This window comes from Myripristis murdjan, chromosome 16 (assembly GCF_902150065.1).
Source record: "Myripristis murdjan chromosome 16, fMyrMur1.1, whole genome shotgun sequence".
Lineage (NCBI taxonomy): Eukaryota > Metazoa > Chordata > Actinopteri > Holocentriformes > Holocentridae > Myripristis > Myripristis murdjan.
Window position 1 is genome coordinate 214,788 of NC_043995.1, and position 19,325 is coordinate 234,112.

General features: G+C 41.9%; 1 protein-coding gene across 1 annotated transcript in view; it reads left to right on the forward strand.

Annotated features, from left to right (window-relative positions):
• The window catches only part of LOC115373227 (pituitary tumor-transforming gene 1 protein-interacting protein), a 56,637-nt gene that overhangs the window by 32,885 nt on the left and 4,427 nt on the right, over window positions 1–19,325 (forward strand). The window lies entirely within an intron of this gene.

A 19,325-nucleotide genomic window follows, 5' to 3' on the forward strand; every position in this document is an offset into this window, starting at 1 on the left:
GCAGTAGAGTTCTCATATTCTGCCCGGGCCTAAAATTTACGTGAATTGGGCGGGTTGGGACGGGCTTCGGGTTCTGTGGGGGATTTTTTTTTTTTTTTTTTTAAATAAAAAAATAGAATTATGTGTTCTGTTATTGATTATGACGTTTCATTTTATGTGACTGGTGGAGAGAGTGAGATACTGGATTGGATTTGGAGGCTAAACTTTCAGTGACAGACAGACAACCAGCTGTGCGAGCGCAGCGCAAACAAGTGAGAGAGAGTTGCAGCAGTATCCCGCTGTGCTGGCAGACTCGGCAGCAGGGACGGTTTCTGCTATGGGCAGTGCAACTGTCAGGGCGCAATCTACTTGGGGGCGCACAAGAAAAAAAAAATCGCCAGTTTTCTAGACTACCGTATTGACCCGCACATGCCGCGGCACCATCAGTCGGCATCAGGCGGGCCGGCCGCGGCACCGTCCGATACCGCGCCCACCCGGTCAGGTCTGCCGGATCTGACAGGTGAGTTGCCTCATGCTGGCCGGTGCCGCGGCCGGCCCGCCTGATACCGACTGATGGTGCCCCGGTGCCGCGGCCGACCGGCTCTGCTAAATAATGGCAAATTTGGCGATTTTTTTTTTTTTTTTTTCGGGCTTTATCGGGCTGTCGGGCCTAAAGTTCGGCTAATTAGTCAGGTCGGGTCGGGCCTCGGGCTGGCCCAGTCGCGCCCGGGTCGGGTCGGGTCTTAATTTTCAGGCCCGATGAGAACTCTAACATGCAGTAGTTCTTTTTATCTGTAAGTCAAACACAGTACAGGATGCACAACCACCTCGTCTTTTCTGTAAACGTGAAGGTTGTCCCCTGTTTGAGCATCAGTTTTCATTTTCTAGGGCATTCTTACTGAATATAATTTCCATGCCTGGTCCCAGCAACGCATTATTGAACAGTATAATTCTTATTCCAAAGCAAGGCAATTCAGGCCATGTATAGGTTACAACACCTCCAGTCTTTACAAATCAATTTAAGCACAGTTTATTTTCTTTTAAATGTAAGCATCCTAATGGGTATCAGCAGGATTGTACAGTTTGCAACACATTGCAGCAAGAGCCAAAGATTTGTCCTTGAATCAAGTGCAGTTCATGGTCTTGCGATATCCTAAAGATTCTTATTCTGAGGCACAGAATAAAATCTGGTGCTGAGGCAGATTATGATCACTCATACCTTAGACACTAGCTCCTGTGCACATGTGTAATACCAAACTTCATAATCACTTACAGCAAGAATGTTTTCTGCAAATTGTGCATGTTCTTTGGGCAGTAGCTATCTAAATGAAGTAAAACTTGTGTGATCATGAAACTTAATCCCTTCAAACCTGAGCAGAATCACTTTATTTCTTTCAAAAACAACAGGAAAAAGGCAATAAGCAAATTAGCAAGAAATGACAGGAACATTAGTAAAAAAAAATGGCAAATATCTCAAATGGAAATCCTCTTACCCATGTAAGAAAGGGGAGAGGCTTCTCCGGCTCGGCGCAGAATTTGATTCCAGACTTGAAACAGATTTACCCGTATGACTAGCGGACGAGGAGGGTCTCCATCCTTGGGCCTAGCACGGAGAGTGCGATGCGCTCGGTCCAGTACAGGCTTGTCAGTAAGGCCGAGCAGGTCTTGCAGGAACTGGGCCACAACCTCAGTGGGGCGAGAGCCCTCTGTTCCTTCTGGCAGGCCCACCAAACGAACATTGTTCATCCTTGAGCGACTCTCCAAGTCCTTGCATTTCTTGGAGAGAGAATCAGCCAGGGTGGTTAGCGTGCTAACGTTGTTTTGAAGATCAGTTAGCTTGTTATCATGATCGTTAGCCGAGTGCTCGAGGTCCGCAATAGCCCCTCCATGTGAAGCAATTTTCTTCTCAAAAGGCTCCAGAGCTGCTACGATCTCTCTCTTAACCGCTGCCGAAATAGTGGAGTCAAATTTACTGATAATGTCAGCACGCATTTCTTCCATCATCTGCTTCATATTTAGCAACAGAGTCTCGTTTGCATTTGTCTGCTCCCGGTCTTCCGGCTCTGGAGATTGCTGAGGCTTATTGCTGCCTGCTTTGGAAGTGTCGGATTTCCCTCGTCCTGCCATCATATATTGTTGTCAGCCAGAAGAACGATTAACCAAAGCAATAAAGCTGCAGTGTTCACGCTTGGAACTGACAGAAAGGACAAAGTAGTACGAATAAAGTATATAAAATGTCACATTTCAGCGGAGCCACTGTGAAACACGTCATACATCTTCCCTGCTCCACAGCGCCCCCCATTGCACGACCATTTTGACCGGGGCATCAAAATGCGCGTTGTTAAAAAAGCATGTTGTTAGCATTAGCTAACGTTCGCTAAAGCGAACGTTTGCGTCCCTAAAAATGCCGGCGAAAAGGTGTGTTGTTAGCGTTAGCTAATGTTAGCTAGCACATTAGCATTAGCTTGGTAGCCGTGTTGCTAGGGCCGTTTTGCTAAAGCTAACACTAGCGTCCCTAAAAATGACGGCTATTTTGTCGCTTTCTGTTGACACCACATTGTGCTGTGAGTATATCCAATCAGCACCAAGTAAACCCCAAGCCCCACCCAGGAGTTTTTTGGGGCCATTCAGAGTACATACCTCGAGGCAGGGAATTGTTTAGCCCCTATAAAAGTTCCGGAACTCTGTCCTTCGGAGGTGATTCCTGCGGTCGAAACACGCAACAAAGGCCCCAACCCCGTAAAACTACCCTGTAGTTCCTGCAGTGGAAACGGGCCTTAAAACAGTAGTGGGTGGGTAGAGCAGTGTACTTATAATCAGAAGATCCCCAGTTCAAATCCTATCCCCAGCACCCTATCCCCCTGAGCAAGATTACTGCAGTTCAAAAAAGTTAAGTCTGCATCACTCCGTGGGTAGAGCAGTGGGCTTCTAATGAGAAGATCCCCAGTTGAAGGCGCGTCCCTACCAGAGTGTGCTGATTTCTTTCTTGTGGGGGGTTCAGGGCCTGTCGGGATTCCCGACATTCTTCATGAAGTTCAGTTTTGTTTGGCAGTATTTTTTTTCTTATTCACATTTGCAGATGCACACGGTCAGTTCAAACAGGCAACACAACACACAGCAGTGAAACAGTTTTATTGGCTGATGTACAGTACACTGTATGTATTTTAATTGTGTGACGTCCTCTTTGATTGGATTAAAAATGTAATATTCTTCTTCTCTTGTTTTATGTTTATGTACTATGGAGCCGCGGATGGGCCATTGAGAGAAAAATAAAACACACCATGCTATGTTATACTACGTTGAGTGCTAGAAATGTTTGAGTGTGAACCAGATATAATTTGACTCGATTTTTGACTAAATTAATTTTGTATAATGGTAGTCCTCCTTACAATCCGGTGCAAGGGTGAGGGCTTCCTGCTGCTGCTGGGGACTGGGGACAGAGCCAGACGGCTGAGAGTCACCCGGAGCACACGGGAAGCTGCGGAGTCCGTGCGGACAGTTAATGCCTGCTGTCGGCTGTATCTTTCTCTCTGTGGCCCCTGTCTGTGTTTTACCTAACGTATGAGTTACCCTAAGTGTTGCAATATAGGGCCATTTGCACTTGTGGAAAGCAAAAACATCATATATCTCTGCCAATTTTTAAACACACCTGGTATTCCCAAATTGTTGGATATCTCTCCTGACGATTGGGCTTTTTAATGAGATCCCGCTAGGACTGTAGTCTGGTTTCCCACAGCTCTGCACACAGAGAGACAGCCTCAATGATGCTTTCCTCCATTGTTGTTTTGCCGTTCTGCCAAAATCCGCGAGATTTTTTTCAGATTCCACTACTCTCTCCTATTGGACGGCCAAGTTACAAAAACGTTCAACGTGGGCGCAGCGTGCACGGGTCGGGGCTTTCACATAGCGCATGCTGTCCGAGGTCTGCGCCGTGCATGTGCTGTGTGAAAGCCCCAACCTGCGCACCCTGAGATGCGCCCCCCAACACGTCTTGTGACTCAGCACCGCAAGTGACAAACGTGTCTTTATTTCTTTCTTTATTTGGTTATTTTATGTTATTTTCAAGACAGAACACAAAGGGAAGGCGGCAATGGGCATAGGAAATTATTAAGATAAGATAAGATAAGATATTCCTTTATTAGTCCCACAGTGGGGAAATTTCACGTATTACAGCAGCAAAGTGGATAGCAAAGTATGAAGCATAATTTACACTATAAACAGTATAAACAGATAATAAGTACCAAAGAGCCAAATAAACATTATAAACAAGGAATGTAGAAAAATACTACAATTTAAACAATAGAAGAGAATAACCTAAAACCTGAGGGACAACACGTTCCGACGGAGGTTCAGGGTTAGTGTGAACCGATGAGACCAAGTGGCAGAACATGCCCGGTACTAGGATTCAGGAAGGGGTGGGGGGGTGGGGGTAGTTAAGGTGCTGAGAATGTGCATTATAGTGCAGTCAGTGCAGTCCTGGAGAGTGTGTGGTCTACTGGAAGCAGTGCTTGTTGTAGAGTCTGACGGCTGCAGGAAGGAAGGACCTGCGATAGCATTCCTTCACACACTTTGGGTGAAGCAGTCTATCGCTGAAGGAGCTCTCCAGTGTAGTTAAAGTGTCCTGCAGGGGATGGGGGTCGTTCACAATCATGGATGACAGCTTAGCCATCATCCTCCTCTCACCTACCACCTCCACAGAGTCGAGGGGGCATCCCAGGACGGAGCTGGCCTTCCTTATCAGTTTATCAAGTCTCTTTCTGTCAGCCGTCGAGATGCTGCTCCCCCAGCAGACCACTCCATAAAACATGGCTGATGCCACCACGGTGTCATAAAAGGTCTTCAGGAGTGCCCCCTGCACTCCAAAAGACCTCAGTCTCCTGAGCAGATAGAGTCTGCTCTGGCCTTTCTTATAAAGTGCAGTTGTGCTGTGTGTCCAGTCCAGTTTATTGTTCAAGTGAACCCTTGATGTTCACCGGTGTCGGGGGGCAGAGTGCTCGTTTGCGGAAATCCACCACCATTGGTATTATTATTATTATTATTATTATTATTATTATTATTTTTCCTGAGGGTTACTGCTGCTTCCGGTGCCCCTCCAGCAGATGGCGCCCTAGGCGACTGCCCGTACCGCCTATGCCAACAGCCGGCCCTGTGATAATCACCTCAAAAATTCATTTCGGCATGCTTGATGCTAGTGTTTCCAGGAGGCTAGTGGTGTAGATAGTGGTAGTGTTGCTCCAAGTGGTGAAGATGACTTCACGGAGGGAATCCACTGTCTGGAACTGGTGTCCATTTTTGTTTTTGTTTTTTTGTGATCAAATATTTTATTTTATTTTTCTTTTTTAAGACAGTTACAACATGAAACACCAGTAGCATTTGCTTCTCCAAAAAAAGACGAGAAAAAAAGAAAAAGACGAGATTATGCATGTATGCCTATACATATGAACACCTTCACAATCACACATATGTAAATGCATACGCACACATACGTACATGCATAACTACACACATGCAGTCGCAACGGTAACAGTAATTGTCATTAACTTCACCACCATCATTATCACTCCTACTATATGTGCATGTGCACATAAATATATACAGTACAGGCCAAACGTTTGGACACACCTTCTCATTCAAAGTGTTTTCTTTATTTTCATGACTATTTACATTGTAGATTCTAACTGAAGGAATCAAAACTATGAATGAACACATGTGGAGTTATGTACTTAACAAAAAAAGGTGAAATAACTGAAAACATGTTTTATATTCTAGTTTCTTCAAAATAGCCACCCTTTGCTCTGATTACTGCTTTGCACACTCTTGGCATTCTCTCCATGAGCTTCAAGAGGTAGTCACCTGAAATGGTTTTCCAACAGTCTTGAAGGAGTTCCCAGAGGTGTTTAGCACTTGTTGGCCCCTTTGCCTTCACTCTGCGGTCCAGCTCACCCCAAAGCATCTGGATTGGGTTCAGGTCCGGTGACTGTGGAGGCCAGGTCATCTGCCACAGCACTCCATCACCCTCCTTCTTGGTCAAATAGCCCTTACACAGCCTGGAGGTGTGTTTGGGGTCATTGTCCTGTTGAAAAATAAATGATGGTCCAACTAAACGCAAACCGAATGGAATGGCATGACGCTGCAGGATGCTGTGGTAGCCATGCTGGTTCAGTGTGCCTTCAATTTTGAATAAATCCCCAACAGTGTCACCAGCAAAACACCCCCACACCATCACACCTCCTCCTCCATGCTTCACAGCGGGAACCAGGCATGTGGAATCCATCCGTTCACCTTTTCTGCGTCTCACAAAGACACGGCGGTTGGAACCAAAGATCTCAAATTTGGACTCATCAGACCAAAGCACAGATTTCCACTGGTCTAATGTCCATTCCTTGTGTTTCTTGGCCCAAACAAATCTCCTCTGCTTGTTGCCTCTCCTTAGCAGTGGTTTCCTAAGCTATTTGACCATGAAGGCCTGATTCGCGCAGTCTCCTCTTAACAGTTGTTCTAGAGATGGGTCTGCTGCTAGAACTCTGTGTGGCATTTATCTGGTCTCTGATCTGAGGTGCTGTTAACTTGCGATTTCTGAGGCTGGTGACTTGGATGAACTTGTAGAGGTAGACTCTTGGTCTTCCTTTCCTGGGTCGGTCCTCATGTGTGCCAGTTTCGTTGTAGCGCTTGATGGTTTTTGCGACTCCACTTGGGGACACATTTAAAGTTTTTGCAATTTTCCGGACTGACTGACCTTCATTTCTTAAAGTAATGATGGCCACTTGTTTTTCCTTAGTTAGCTGATTGGTTCTTGCCATAATATGAATTTTAACAGTTGTCCAATAGGACTGTCGGCTGTGTAGTAACCTGACTTCTGCACAACACAACTGATGGTCCCAACCCCATTGATAAAGCAAGAAATTCCACTAATTAACCCTGATAAGGCACACCTGTGAAGTGAAAACCATTTCAGGTGACTACCTCTTGAAGCTCATGGAGAGAATGCCAAGAGTGTGCAAAGCAGTAATCAGAGCAAAGGGTGGCTATTTTGAAGAAAGAAGAATATAAAACATGTTTTCAGTTATTTCACCTTTTTTTGTTAAGTACATAACTCCACATGTGTTCATTCATAGTTTTGATGCCTTCCGTGAGAATCTACAACGTAAATAGTCATGAAAATAAAGAAAACGCATTGAATGAGAAGGTGTGTCCAAACTTTTGGCCTGTACTGTACATACACATGCACATATGCACAAAGCACAAACATATATCCACACACACATATCTGAGCATGTGCACATGTGTATAACGTGTCACTGGCATTCCATGGGTATAGTGTCTCCATGTTGTGGGTGAAGTGAAAATGATAGAACAAGCAAACTAAAAATAGACGGTGTTCCATGAGTACAAAAAAAAAGAAAAAAGAAAAATTCTTCATCTGTCATGTGATCGAGAGTGCATTAAGATAAAAAAAAAAAAAAAAAATAAATAAATAAATAAATAAAAATAACAAAATTAAGAAAAAACATAAATAAAAATAGAAATAAATAACCCAACCCCCCTCCCTGCCCCCAGGACCATCAATCAACATCAACAACAGAAACAAAAACAAAAAAAGACAGAAAAATAGCATAATCATTCAAAATTATAGTCGCTCCTTCAATTTCTCAGCTGCCGACAACCATAAACTAATGTTAGATTCTTCAACTCCTGCCACCCTAGCAGTGGATACCTCCAGGTAAATTATATCTAGGTATGTCATGATCCAGCTGCTTAAGGAAAGTTTATTGGGGTGTTTCCACCTTATGGCAAGCATCTTCTTGGCTGCCGTGAGGCCGGCAAGAATGAGTCTTTGGAGTTGTCTAGGTGCCGACAGCTGAGAAATATCGTTCAGGAGTAAAATAATTGGGAGTGCAGGTATAGTTAAAGAAAATATATCGGACAATTGAGAGGACACATTTCTCCAAAAACACGCGACGGGTGGGCATTCCCAAAACATGTGGAGGAATGTGCCAGGGACCCCAAGGGTGCATAAAGTACATTGCGGACCAGGCAGAAGACCTATCACGTGCATTCTTCTAGGGGTCAAGTAGGTTCTGTGTTCATAATTCAGGTGTATTTGTTGGTGGTCTGGATTACGAGAAGATAAACAGATACTGTGCCAGACTGATCTCCAATTAAAATCAGGATCCAATTCTGGGACATCTCTCCTCCATGTTTTATCTAGGGAAAGATCCTTTTAGGAGGACTCAAGTAGGAAGCCATTAAACTGAGAGACAAAACCCTTAGGTGCTACTCTGTTGTTAAAAAATCTGTGGAATGGGTGATGTTTTAGTGTTTTGTCCCACGGTACCCCATAAGCCTTCAGAGCTGTTCTGAGCTGTAAATAAAAGAAGAAGGATGTGCCAGGAAGATCGTACCAGCTTGTCAAATCTTGAAATGAACAGAGGCCACTGTCATTAAACATATCCCCTAAAATGTGGATACCCTTTTTCTCCCACTGAGGAAAACTAATAGGTCTCTGCCCTATGAGTAACTGACTGTTATTAAATATTGGGGTGTTAAGATGCCATTGACACTTAATGTTACAAGATTTCTGGGAATAACGCCAGGTTTGTATAACATGTGTAATGAGTAGTGTTGCAAAGGGGTGGAAAGTTTCCGGTAAATTTCCCGGAAAGTTTCTGAAAATTCCTGTGGGAATTTTCGCTCTGGAATATTGGAAATTTTCAGAAGATTTTTGCTGTCACTTTTTTTTTCCAATTGTTCTGAAAATTCCTGGGAAAATTCGGCTCGGGAATTTGGGGATTTTTTTTTTTTCTTTTTTTTTCTTGTCATCAATTTGAATGAGGTTTTTAAAAAGTTTCCATGGAAATTTAAGCTTTTAAGAAATTAAGAAATTTCATTTTTGTTGTTGTTAACTTAAGGTGAATGGGGCAAAAATAAACAATAATCAATAAAATGAATGTCAACATCAATATCACCATTTTGGAAATGGAAACCTTAATGTCCTGAACTCAGGACTCACCTCTAACCCAAAGGCCACAATGCCAGCATACTGTAAAATCATCATCCCCATACCCAAGTGTGTGAAATAAAACTTAAATATAAAACTTAAATATAAACAGTCAACTTTGCATTTTGGTGGAAACAAATATGTTGCATGATTCAATGCAAATTCAGCTGTGCACCATGATTCACATATGCAATTCATTTCGAGCACATTTGATCATCATCAATCAGTAGCCTATACTCCACTAGGCTACAGCACTTCCACTGAGACAGACGATCATCACATCAGCATCACGATTCAATTTCCTGCATTTCTATGCATTTTAATGGGTAGTTTGAACCACTTCATATGCACACCTTAACAGTAGTACTGCACACAGTCCTATGCCTGAATTAATAACCTACACCTCTTACTAACGCTGTATAACTGCTAGTCGTTGCATTAATATCCTACAACAGAACAGACATAGGAATATTATAAAGAGAAAATTCGTTGCACACGGGTGATGCCATTAATATCCTAATGTAGAATATTTACATAAAACGCCCCGATGGATCAGGTTAATTTCATTTGAACAACAGATTTCCCGAGCATTTATATGGGCTACGCAAACTTCAATCCACATGATAAAAATTAATCCACGGACCACCAAAGTAATGTTTGACTATTTACTCTGGCACGGTTGGAGGGGGTGTGCTCCAGTATGGTACAGGCGCTCATGCACGAGCACATGTACGGTCACGCACGCAGCTCACGAACGTGGATAAGACATAAATCATGCCGTCCTCCCGCTTATGCAAAATTGTTAACTAACTGCGAATCGCGGCATTGCACAATCAATAATCAGCTGATAATAATAATCAGCTAGATCCGGCAGACCTGACCGGGTGGCCACGCCCACGTGCGGTTCTGGCCGCCACCGAGCAGGCACCGCTCCCCCAAAATTTCACAATGTTTCCAGCCAGGGGAGCTCATGTCACCACCAGGGGAGCTGTGCTCCCCTTTGCTCCCCCTTATTTCGCACACTGGTTATGCCAATATTCACGACAGTTTGACTCAGCTGGGGAAAATTCCCTGGAAATTCATAATAATGTAACATGTTTGCATGCATATCTGCTTATAACAAACCAAAATGTTTATTATGTATATATGTATATGACCGGGTGAATGCAGTGAATATAAATTCCCGTTAATTCCCGAAAATTCCCATGGAAATTTTCCAACTTTGAAAATTTCGGGAATTTTGCAACACTAGCAATGAGAGGACCAAATCGTAGCCTACATTGCTTGATGGAAATGTTTGTATAGATGATGTCCTGGAGTCTCCATGGGGAAACTAGCTCCTCCTCTAGAGCCCGCCAGGATACCTCTATTTTAGGATCGAACCAAGCAATTAAAGGTCTTAGTGAGAAGGACCAAAAGTATATTTTGCGATTAGGAATTGCCAACCCCCCATCCTGTTTTTTCCTTTGAGCAGTCGACATTTTTAGTCTGGGACGTTTACTGTTCCAGATAAATTTGGAAATTGCCGAGTGGAGTTTCTGCCAGTAGCCAGTGGGCGGCGGTAAGAGAAGTGATGAACTAAGAAAATTAACTCTCGGTAATATGTTCATTTTGATTATTGAAGCTCGGGCTTGCAACGTATTTGGTAGTCTCAACCATCTATTAAGGTCCTGAAGGACCTTATCAGATAAGTTGGAATAATTGTATTTCACAGTCTGGTTTAATGTAGGAAATATTTCGACACCAAGATATTTAAAATGCTCAACCATGGGAATATCTGCAGGGAGAATGGTATTCCAAGCAGCCCCAGAGATTTTGGCCAGTTGATTTTAAAACCTGACAGGCTGCCAAAGTCTTCTATTGCCTTGAGCAGATCATTTACAGATATCGAAGGGTTCTGCATAAAAATAAGGACATCGTCCGCATAAAGGGCAATATGATAAAGAGTACTTTGTATGGGTATAGGAGAGATAGTCTGTGACCGTCTAATGAACTGAGCCAGTGGTTCAAGAGAAAGTGCAAAAAGGCCTGGACTTAAAGGGCATCCCTGTCTAGAAGATCTGGAGACAGGGAAGAGTGATGAACAAATCTTCCCAGTCATGACCATAGCTGATGGTGCTGCATATAGTACTTTGATCATGTGAACAAACCCCTCCCCTAATCCCATTTTATCGAGTACAGCCCAAAGGTATGGCCACTCCAGCCTATCGAAGGCTTTCATTGCATCCAAAGACATAATAGCTGTAGATGTTTTCTCATCTTTACAGGCATCAATTATGTGTAATAAACGTCTAAGATTGTCGTTGGCTAGGTGTCCTTTTATAAAACCAGTTTGGTCACAATGGACCAAAAAGGGCATATATTTTTGTAATCCCCCTTTTACTGTTGAATCATCAACAGTAAAAGGAGGCCCAGGAGATCCCAAAAAGTCAGGTATAACTCTGGTGGAATGTCATCCAGTCCTGGTGACTTTCCCCTCTGCATATCAGAAACTGCATTTTTAAGTTCATCTAAGGTGATGGGGGCCGCTAGCTGTACAGAATCTGCCTCCGTTAAATGTGGTAAATCAATTTGACTAAGAAAGGCCTCAAATTTTGTATTATCAAGAGTGATTTCTGACCTATATAAGTCCTGATAAAATGATCTAAAAGTATCGTTAATCTTTTTAGGATCTGTAGTTATCTCCCCCTGTTGGCTTCTGATAGAAGGGATATCTGCAAACTGCTCGTTACTACGAATTTTCATAGCCAATAAATGACTAGGTTTAGAACTGTGAAAATAATAATGTTGTCTTGTCCTGTGCATGAGAAATTCGGATCGCTGTCTAAGAATGGCATTGATTTCTTTCTTAACTACTTTCATCCTCAGAGCTGTCTGTTCAGTGCAATTAGTTTGAAGTGAGGAGTCCAAGGCAGCATAGAGGTTCTCTAGTTCTTCCAGTTTAGAGAGGCGCTCTTTCCGTAAATTGGATGCAAATACTGTAGTGTACCTCCTAATAAATCCCTTCACTGCGTCCCACAGTATTCTAGGATCTTCGACCGAATTTATATTTACCTCTATGAATTCCGAGAGCTTGTCCTTAAATTGTCTGCAAAAATTGTCATTTTTTAACAGGGTTGTATTAAACCGCCATCTGGGAGCACGGGGGGAGAGTTTATTCAATGAGGCTGTTAAAAGAATACCTTTATGATCAGACAGAGCTATAGGTAACAGAGACAGACCAAAACTATCAAAAAGATGGGGGGAGGCAAATAGGTAATCAATCCTAGAGAAAGTCTTGTGTCTAGCAGAGAAGAAAGAAAAATCTTTCAAGTGAGGGTTGATCAGACGCCACAGGTCAACCACCCCTGTGTCATGGGCCCATGCCCGTAGAGCAGCCAAGGCTTGTCTTTGGTCCGTTGTTTTTGTGGCTCCTGATCTGTCTATAGCTGGATCCCATACTGCATTGAAATCTGCCCCAACTATGAATACATAGTCAGTAAGCTCCAGCATTACAGTGGTAAGTGTACCATAAAAATCAGCACTATATGAGTTAGGGGCATGTGCAGAGACCAGTGCAATCTTCCTGTTACAATATTCAGTTTTGGCAAGAGTTATTCGGCCTACTGAGTAAGCCCATACATCCAGGAGTTTAATATTTAAGTTGCGCTTGGTTACAATGGCAACACCACGGGTTTTAGAACTCATCAAGGAGGATGCAATGATATGGTAGTATTTGTTAGATAGTCTTTTAATATCAGCCTGCACAGTGCAACAGTGACTATTGTGTAAGTCTATAACAACATATCTGAAAAATACCCAAAATTGCTGAGAGGTCCTTTTTTTTCCTTGATGGTGCAGGTGCAGGTCAAACGACTGGAGGGGTTGTGCCACCCAGATTTTTTTCCCTCCATGTAATTTCCCCAGACCTACGTTCATAAAAAACAGCATTTCATTCAAATTATTCAAATTATGTCAAATTCCACGATATTCTGTGTTAAAAATAGATTCCATTTTATTTAGGTAATTCCCCGATTCCATCAGCGATTCTGTGATCGGTGAAATTATAGTGCCCTACAATGTTAACCTTTATGATAGCATTAGGGTTGTTTTCACAGGTTTGAACAAAAAATGGATTAAATATAATCTTGCCTAGGTACCTTTCTCTTGACCTTTTCTCTCCCTCTGCGAGCGCAGGCCTGTATACCAAACAGGCGAGTGATGACTCCGGTGTTCATTTTTCAAAATAAAGTTAATTGCAGCGTAGTGTAACATTTCATGATATTTAAATTATCATTTCAAACTCTGATTATACTAGGTATATGTGCGCAGATCTAGGCTATATATATATGTGTATGTATATCCATTTTACAATATACTTTAAATTCTTTTTAACATCTGAAAAAAAGAATCATCATTCGAAAGGCATGGCGGCTTTTATTTTGTCGTGGCGGTGCGCCACGATCAATTACGTGTAGCGGAAACCTTGATTGGATTTAGATCAGGGGAACACGCAGGATGGTTCAAAAGAGTGATGTTATTTCTCTGGAAGAAGTCCTTTGTCAGGCGGGCATTGTGAACTACAGCGTTGTCCTGTTGAAAAACCCAGTCATTACCACACAGACGATGGCCTTCAGTCATGAGGGATGCCTCCTGCAACATCTCCACATAGCCAGCTGCCATTTGACACCTCTGCACAACCTGAAGCTCCATTGTTCCATTGAAGGAAAAAGCCCCCCAGATCATGATGGCGTCCCCTCCACTGTGCTGTGTAGAAAACATCTCAGGTGGGATCTCCTTGTCATGCCAGTAACGTTGGAAGCCATCAGGACCGTCAAGGTTAAATTTTTTCTCATCAGAGAATAAAACTTTCTTCCACCTTTCAACGTCCCATGTTTGGTGCTCTCGTGCAAACTCCAAACGGGCAATTTTGTGCCGTTGAAGGAGACGAGGCCTTTGAAGACGTTTTTTGTTCTTAAAACCCTTCTCTCGCAGATGCCGTCTGATGGTTATGGGACTGCAGTTGGCACCAGTGACAAGCTTAATTTGGGCCGAGGATCGTCCCGTGTCTTGACGGACAGCCAATTGGATCCTCCGGCTCAGGGCCGGTGAAATTTTTTTGTGTCTACCACTTGACTTTTTTGTTCCGTAACCCTCAGGATCTTTTAAGAAGTTTAAAATGACTCTTACTGCGTCCAACCTCAGCAGCAATGACACGCTGCGAGAGGCTTTGCTTATGCAGCTCAACAATCCGACCGCGTTCAAGGAGAGAAAGCTTTTTTGCCTTTGCCATCAGGAGGTCGTGACAGTGTGGATACCTGACAGAAAATGACACTGAATCCACATTTTTGCGAAGATTTGGGCTTTTAAAGGCTGTGGTCTTTCAGCTGATGAACAGCCTATTTCAGTTTAATGGTTGTTTGCAGTAAATTGCTTACTCAAATTTTCTTTTGTTTCACTTCCATTTCTTCTTTTTGCATTTTGAAGCTCTACTTAGAACCTTCTTAAGATCCAACAGTGCAAAATGTAAATTCTTGCAGTTTTTCAACTGGTCTTAAAATTTTGATCAGGAGTGTATATGTATGTGTTTGTGCGTGTGTGTGTGTGTGTATATATTATATATCACTGTTTCACACAGTTTGAGAATTTACTTGTGGTGGGTGGTGCAGCATGGCATGTGATGAACAGGTTCATTAATAAACTAGTCAAACCAAAATTGATCAAATAATCCATTTATTGCAAATTAATAACCACTCAAAAGAGGTATCTTAAGTCAACATAAGTAACTATTGAGAAATAAATTTACAAATTTTAAAAAATAATTGCAAATTTAAATAATCACGAAAAATCACTCAGTCTTATTCCAACATAAATAACTCTTAATAAATATCTATTTACATAGTAAAATAAATTTCAGCTTGTTCCTTAGGTCTGTTTTGACCTGAAACAGAAACAAACTCACATCACCATTTTGAAAGACAGCGCAACAGAAAATGTACACATTGTGCCCCCTTTCATGATTGGAAATTTCTCACCTGTTCATTGCTGAGAAGTCTTTGAGTATTTGCATCTCACCTGTGCTGCTCCTTGTCTCTTTTCATCGTCCTCGTGCTTTCTTTTTCGCTGAAAATAAAGTTAAGTTGACTTCATGGCTGATGAAAGAGGGAAAAAAGCATCAGTTTATCTGGTTAATAGGGGGACTGCCCGTAGTTCTGGTGGCCCATTATTCTGAAAGCCCAATAGTCTGAAATTGAATTAGGAAAAATATTACTTATGTCAAAAACTCAGATGCAGCCAGTTTCCTCTGAAATCAACCTTGCCTAATGAATCGCCGCGTCATGCTTGTCTAGCACACACATTGTCCTGAGAAGGCTCCACCCATTGGTCTGCAGGTTTGTGAGCAGCCCCCAGTGCCGAGGCCATGCTAGCTATGCAAGACTACTGTGCGTTATGAAATAATTTTTTGCGTTACTTGAGAAAACAAAACAACAAAAAAAAAAAGAAATTCGGATTTTATCAACATGGGCGGGTCATGATCTACCTGGGTGGGCCGCCCAAGTAGAGTCTATGTATGGGAAACACTGTAAATAAATAAATAAATAAATAAGATGATGTCTGGCAACACGTTCCTTGTTGGTTGAATGTATTGAACTGAAGAGTAAAAAAAAAAAAAAAATAGACCATCACAGTAATACTGCATGCCAGATTCATGTAATTCTTTTTGGTGGATCAGTAGCTTCAGGATGAGGCAGGTTTCACAAACTGTTGAGTGAAATCCTCCCATGTTGGAAAAGTTTCTCTTGTCAGATCCTGCTATTTAAAAAGCTTAATAACAACAAAGAAACATGCTGTCCCTTGACAGCATGTTTGAATGCTTGAGCAGCTTGTTTGCACTTCAACAAGAGTAAATTTTGAATCAGCAGTGGAAGGACAATATGATACTTAATGGAATCCAGTCTATGTGATTGTTGTGTTATATATCAGTAGGAATATAAGGTGGTATGTGGGTATTTAAATTGTTTTAGTCTGAGTGCTCTTAAATAACTATGAAAATGAACAGAGAAACGAATGAATGAAAGTCAGTAGAATTAATAGCTTTGATGAAGAATCTATAATGAAGCGTGCACAGATTTATTAATTGTAGGGTTGGGTATGGTTAGTATTTGAACCCATACGATACCTCACAACAATGGCACCTGTTTTTGGTACTTTACTCTCTGTGTGATAACACACAATGCAATTTCAGTTATAAAAAATAAGTTCAAACTTCTTGATTTCAACATTAGGATTTATTTAGAACATTTTGTTTTTTAATTAGAACATTTTGTTGTTAGCACACCAAACAAAATAAAACCCCTCTCTAACTTTCCTCTTTCTTTACTACTTTCTCTACTTTCTTCTTTCCCAAACATGAACCTCCAGCCTGTCACCGTAATATGTAGTCACCAACTAGTTGTGGAGTGGTAGCCGCGAAGCTGTGATAACCCTCTTCCACCCTCTGTGTCACCAAACCCTCCATAAAAGGGAGTTCAATCTAAGGGAGACCAACATGGAAAGGACTGAGCCAGTGGCATCATCATTCACATCCTGAGTGGGGTCAAACAAGAAAAAATGTGATCCCCCACCCAGGTGGGGGATACTAAAATATACTAGTTATATATAACTGTAGTGATGGACAAACCCTTATCATATCAGGGGTGGTTAAGACTGACTGAGTCAGTCTTAAATATCAGCACACTGATATATGGGCTTAACTGGTGTAGACATAACTAAACCTACAGTTGGGGGATATGACTGATGGGACAGAGGTCTAAAAACAAAGACACTTAAATTTTGTGAGCAAGGAAAATTATTTCCCATTGACTTTTCACAGTCTGCCATCTAAGTATTAGCAGTATGTCCCCCGGTAGAATTGGTGAAGCAAGATGTCACATTATGTGTGTTTTTCATATGGACAACCTGACAGAGTGATGGATGGCAATCTGCTTCTCTAGCCTTCTGTTCTCAGAAGTCTGCATTTCCACAGGGATTGCAGACTAAGCTATATTCCTTTCTTACTCATTCTACCCCACTCCATGAAACAAAAGTGACCGACATTACATTCCACACTATGCTCCTTTGTGTGACTATACACTATCCATTGTATTGTCTTGCAAGCAGTGGTTCTCAGAAAGGGAGGTTTGGTCCTGGGATCCCACAAGGATGTCACACAGCAGAATGAAGAAAAAGTTAAGTTGCTGTGTAATGTAATTCAGTAGAAAGTTTCTCAATGACAGAATATTTAAGTGTTAAAATTCGTTTCTCTCTTACAATTTAGTGTTAAATATATATATAGCCCAAATTTCACATCTCTGAAAAGGATCCAAACAAGCACTTAAAACACATTTAAAAATCAATAATTAATGTTCCTAAAATCAATAATTAATGTTCCTAATGCCATGTTTTTTTTGTGTTGTGCTCCCCTAGGAGCACAACACAACCCATCACAATAAGCACACCCCAGCACAATAAGCACATATTAACATTACAACATGACTCGAGACATTGCACATGTGGAAGGAGGAAGGGATTTGGGAAGGGGGAGGTGTCACAGCACAGATGAGGGGCGTATGCAGTCACTACGGCGCTCCGCACCCACAATCTGCCCTGTAACGGGAGGGACAGGGGGTGGGGGGCCAACGAGCCATTGAATTTCAAGGGATGTGTGTATATGTGTCCTTGTGTATGTGTATGTGTATGCGTAAGTTAGGGTGACCATCTGTCCCGCGTAGCGCGTGCACATACAGCGTTTGAAGCCCATTTCACGCGTCCCGCAAATTGAGACCGTGTCCCGCATAATCAATGCTTGCTCTCTCTCAAAAAAAAAAGCTCGTTCACCCGGGGGATAGGGCTATGCGCGTTAGTTTTTCTCCTCCTGCGCTGCTGTGTGCTCATGCCAGTGTGTGTGTGTGTGTGTGTGTGTATGACTGAGGAGCGCACACCCACTGGCGCTGTCTGAAGCGTAGCGCGGCGAGAACAAAGTTAAAACAGCAGCGCACTGACATAGATTGTGTAACAAAGCGAAGAGCTGCCACTCCGCTCTATTTTCACTGGCTAACAGCAGCACACTGGCTTAGCTTGTCTATTCAGAGAAGAGGTATCACTTCGGCTTATTTTTCAATCTGTGTTATCACATGCATACTGCTGCTCATTCATTGGTAGCTGAATTGTTAGGTCTGTTTGATAAGCAATTTACATTTTTAAAATAATAATAATTTAACATATTGTTAAATTAAAAAAAGTCAACATGATGCAGGTCAAAGACTAAAAGACTATTGACTAAAACTAGACTAAAATACTTTGTAATTTAGTCGACTAAAACTACACTAAAATACTTTGGATTTTCTTCGACTAAAACTAGACTAAAATGCCAAGACTTTTCATCAACTAAAATGTGACTAAACAAAAAAGAATTCAAGTTGACTAAATATGACTAAAACTAATAAGGGCATTTGACACGAGACTAAGACTAAAATTAAATTGAAAAATAGCCGACAAAATTAACACTGTTATAAGCTATTTCATTTTATTTATATTTTCCATTGCAATTCATTCACTTTAAATTAAAAGTAAATCTTAAGAATAAGTTCATCTGTCAATTAATTGAAATGTTTAAAATATTATGAATATCTTTTATTTAGAAAAAAAAAACACATTGAAAGCTAAGGGCTCATTAACAAGGGTGGCTTATTCATGAGCATACAGCAGCAATTACATATGTTAGGGGAACAGGGCAACATTAATATACCATGTAAAGTGGTATCTGCTAGAAATCGGTAAACCGGTATCGGTGAGTCTGCCCGCCGAGTGGGGGCACCGCCACGCTGGGCGGTGTCCCACATTGTCCCTCAGAATCATACCCCTTGTCCCCCATTGGGCTTATTAGCAGGTGGTCACCCTAGCGTAAGTCCAGGGACCTTCTTCACTACTCAGTCTTAACATTGTCTCTGCCGTCTGATAAGATGACAACCCCGGCCGTTGCCCGTTGCCCGTGAGTCTTGAACAGAGTAGAAGTTCCTAGGTGGAGGGTGGAGGGTGATGGTGAGGGTGGGAGTGGGTGAGAGCGGCTGTGTGCATAAACATCCAGGAGGAAAATTTGATCAATTGCATTCCAATACAGAACATAAACTTTCCACAATGGAGAAAAAAGAATTTGGGATTTATTTTGTTTGAGTATGAGTATGAGTACTTTATTGATCATTCACAGGAAATTACAATACATTGTTGCAGCAGCACAGATTCATACGTAAATAAATATGCAGACTTTAAAAGAAAGAAAGTGTTTATGCATAGAAGATCTATTCCAAATGCTCATGAAACAGTTTAATTG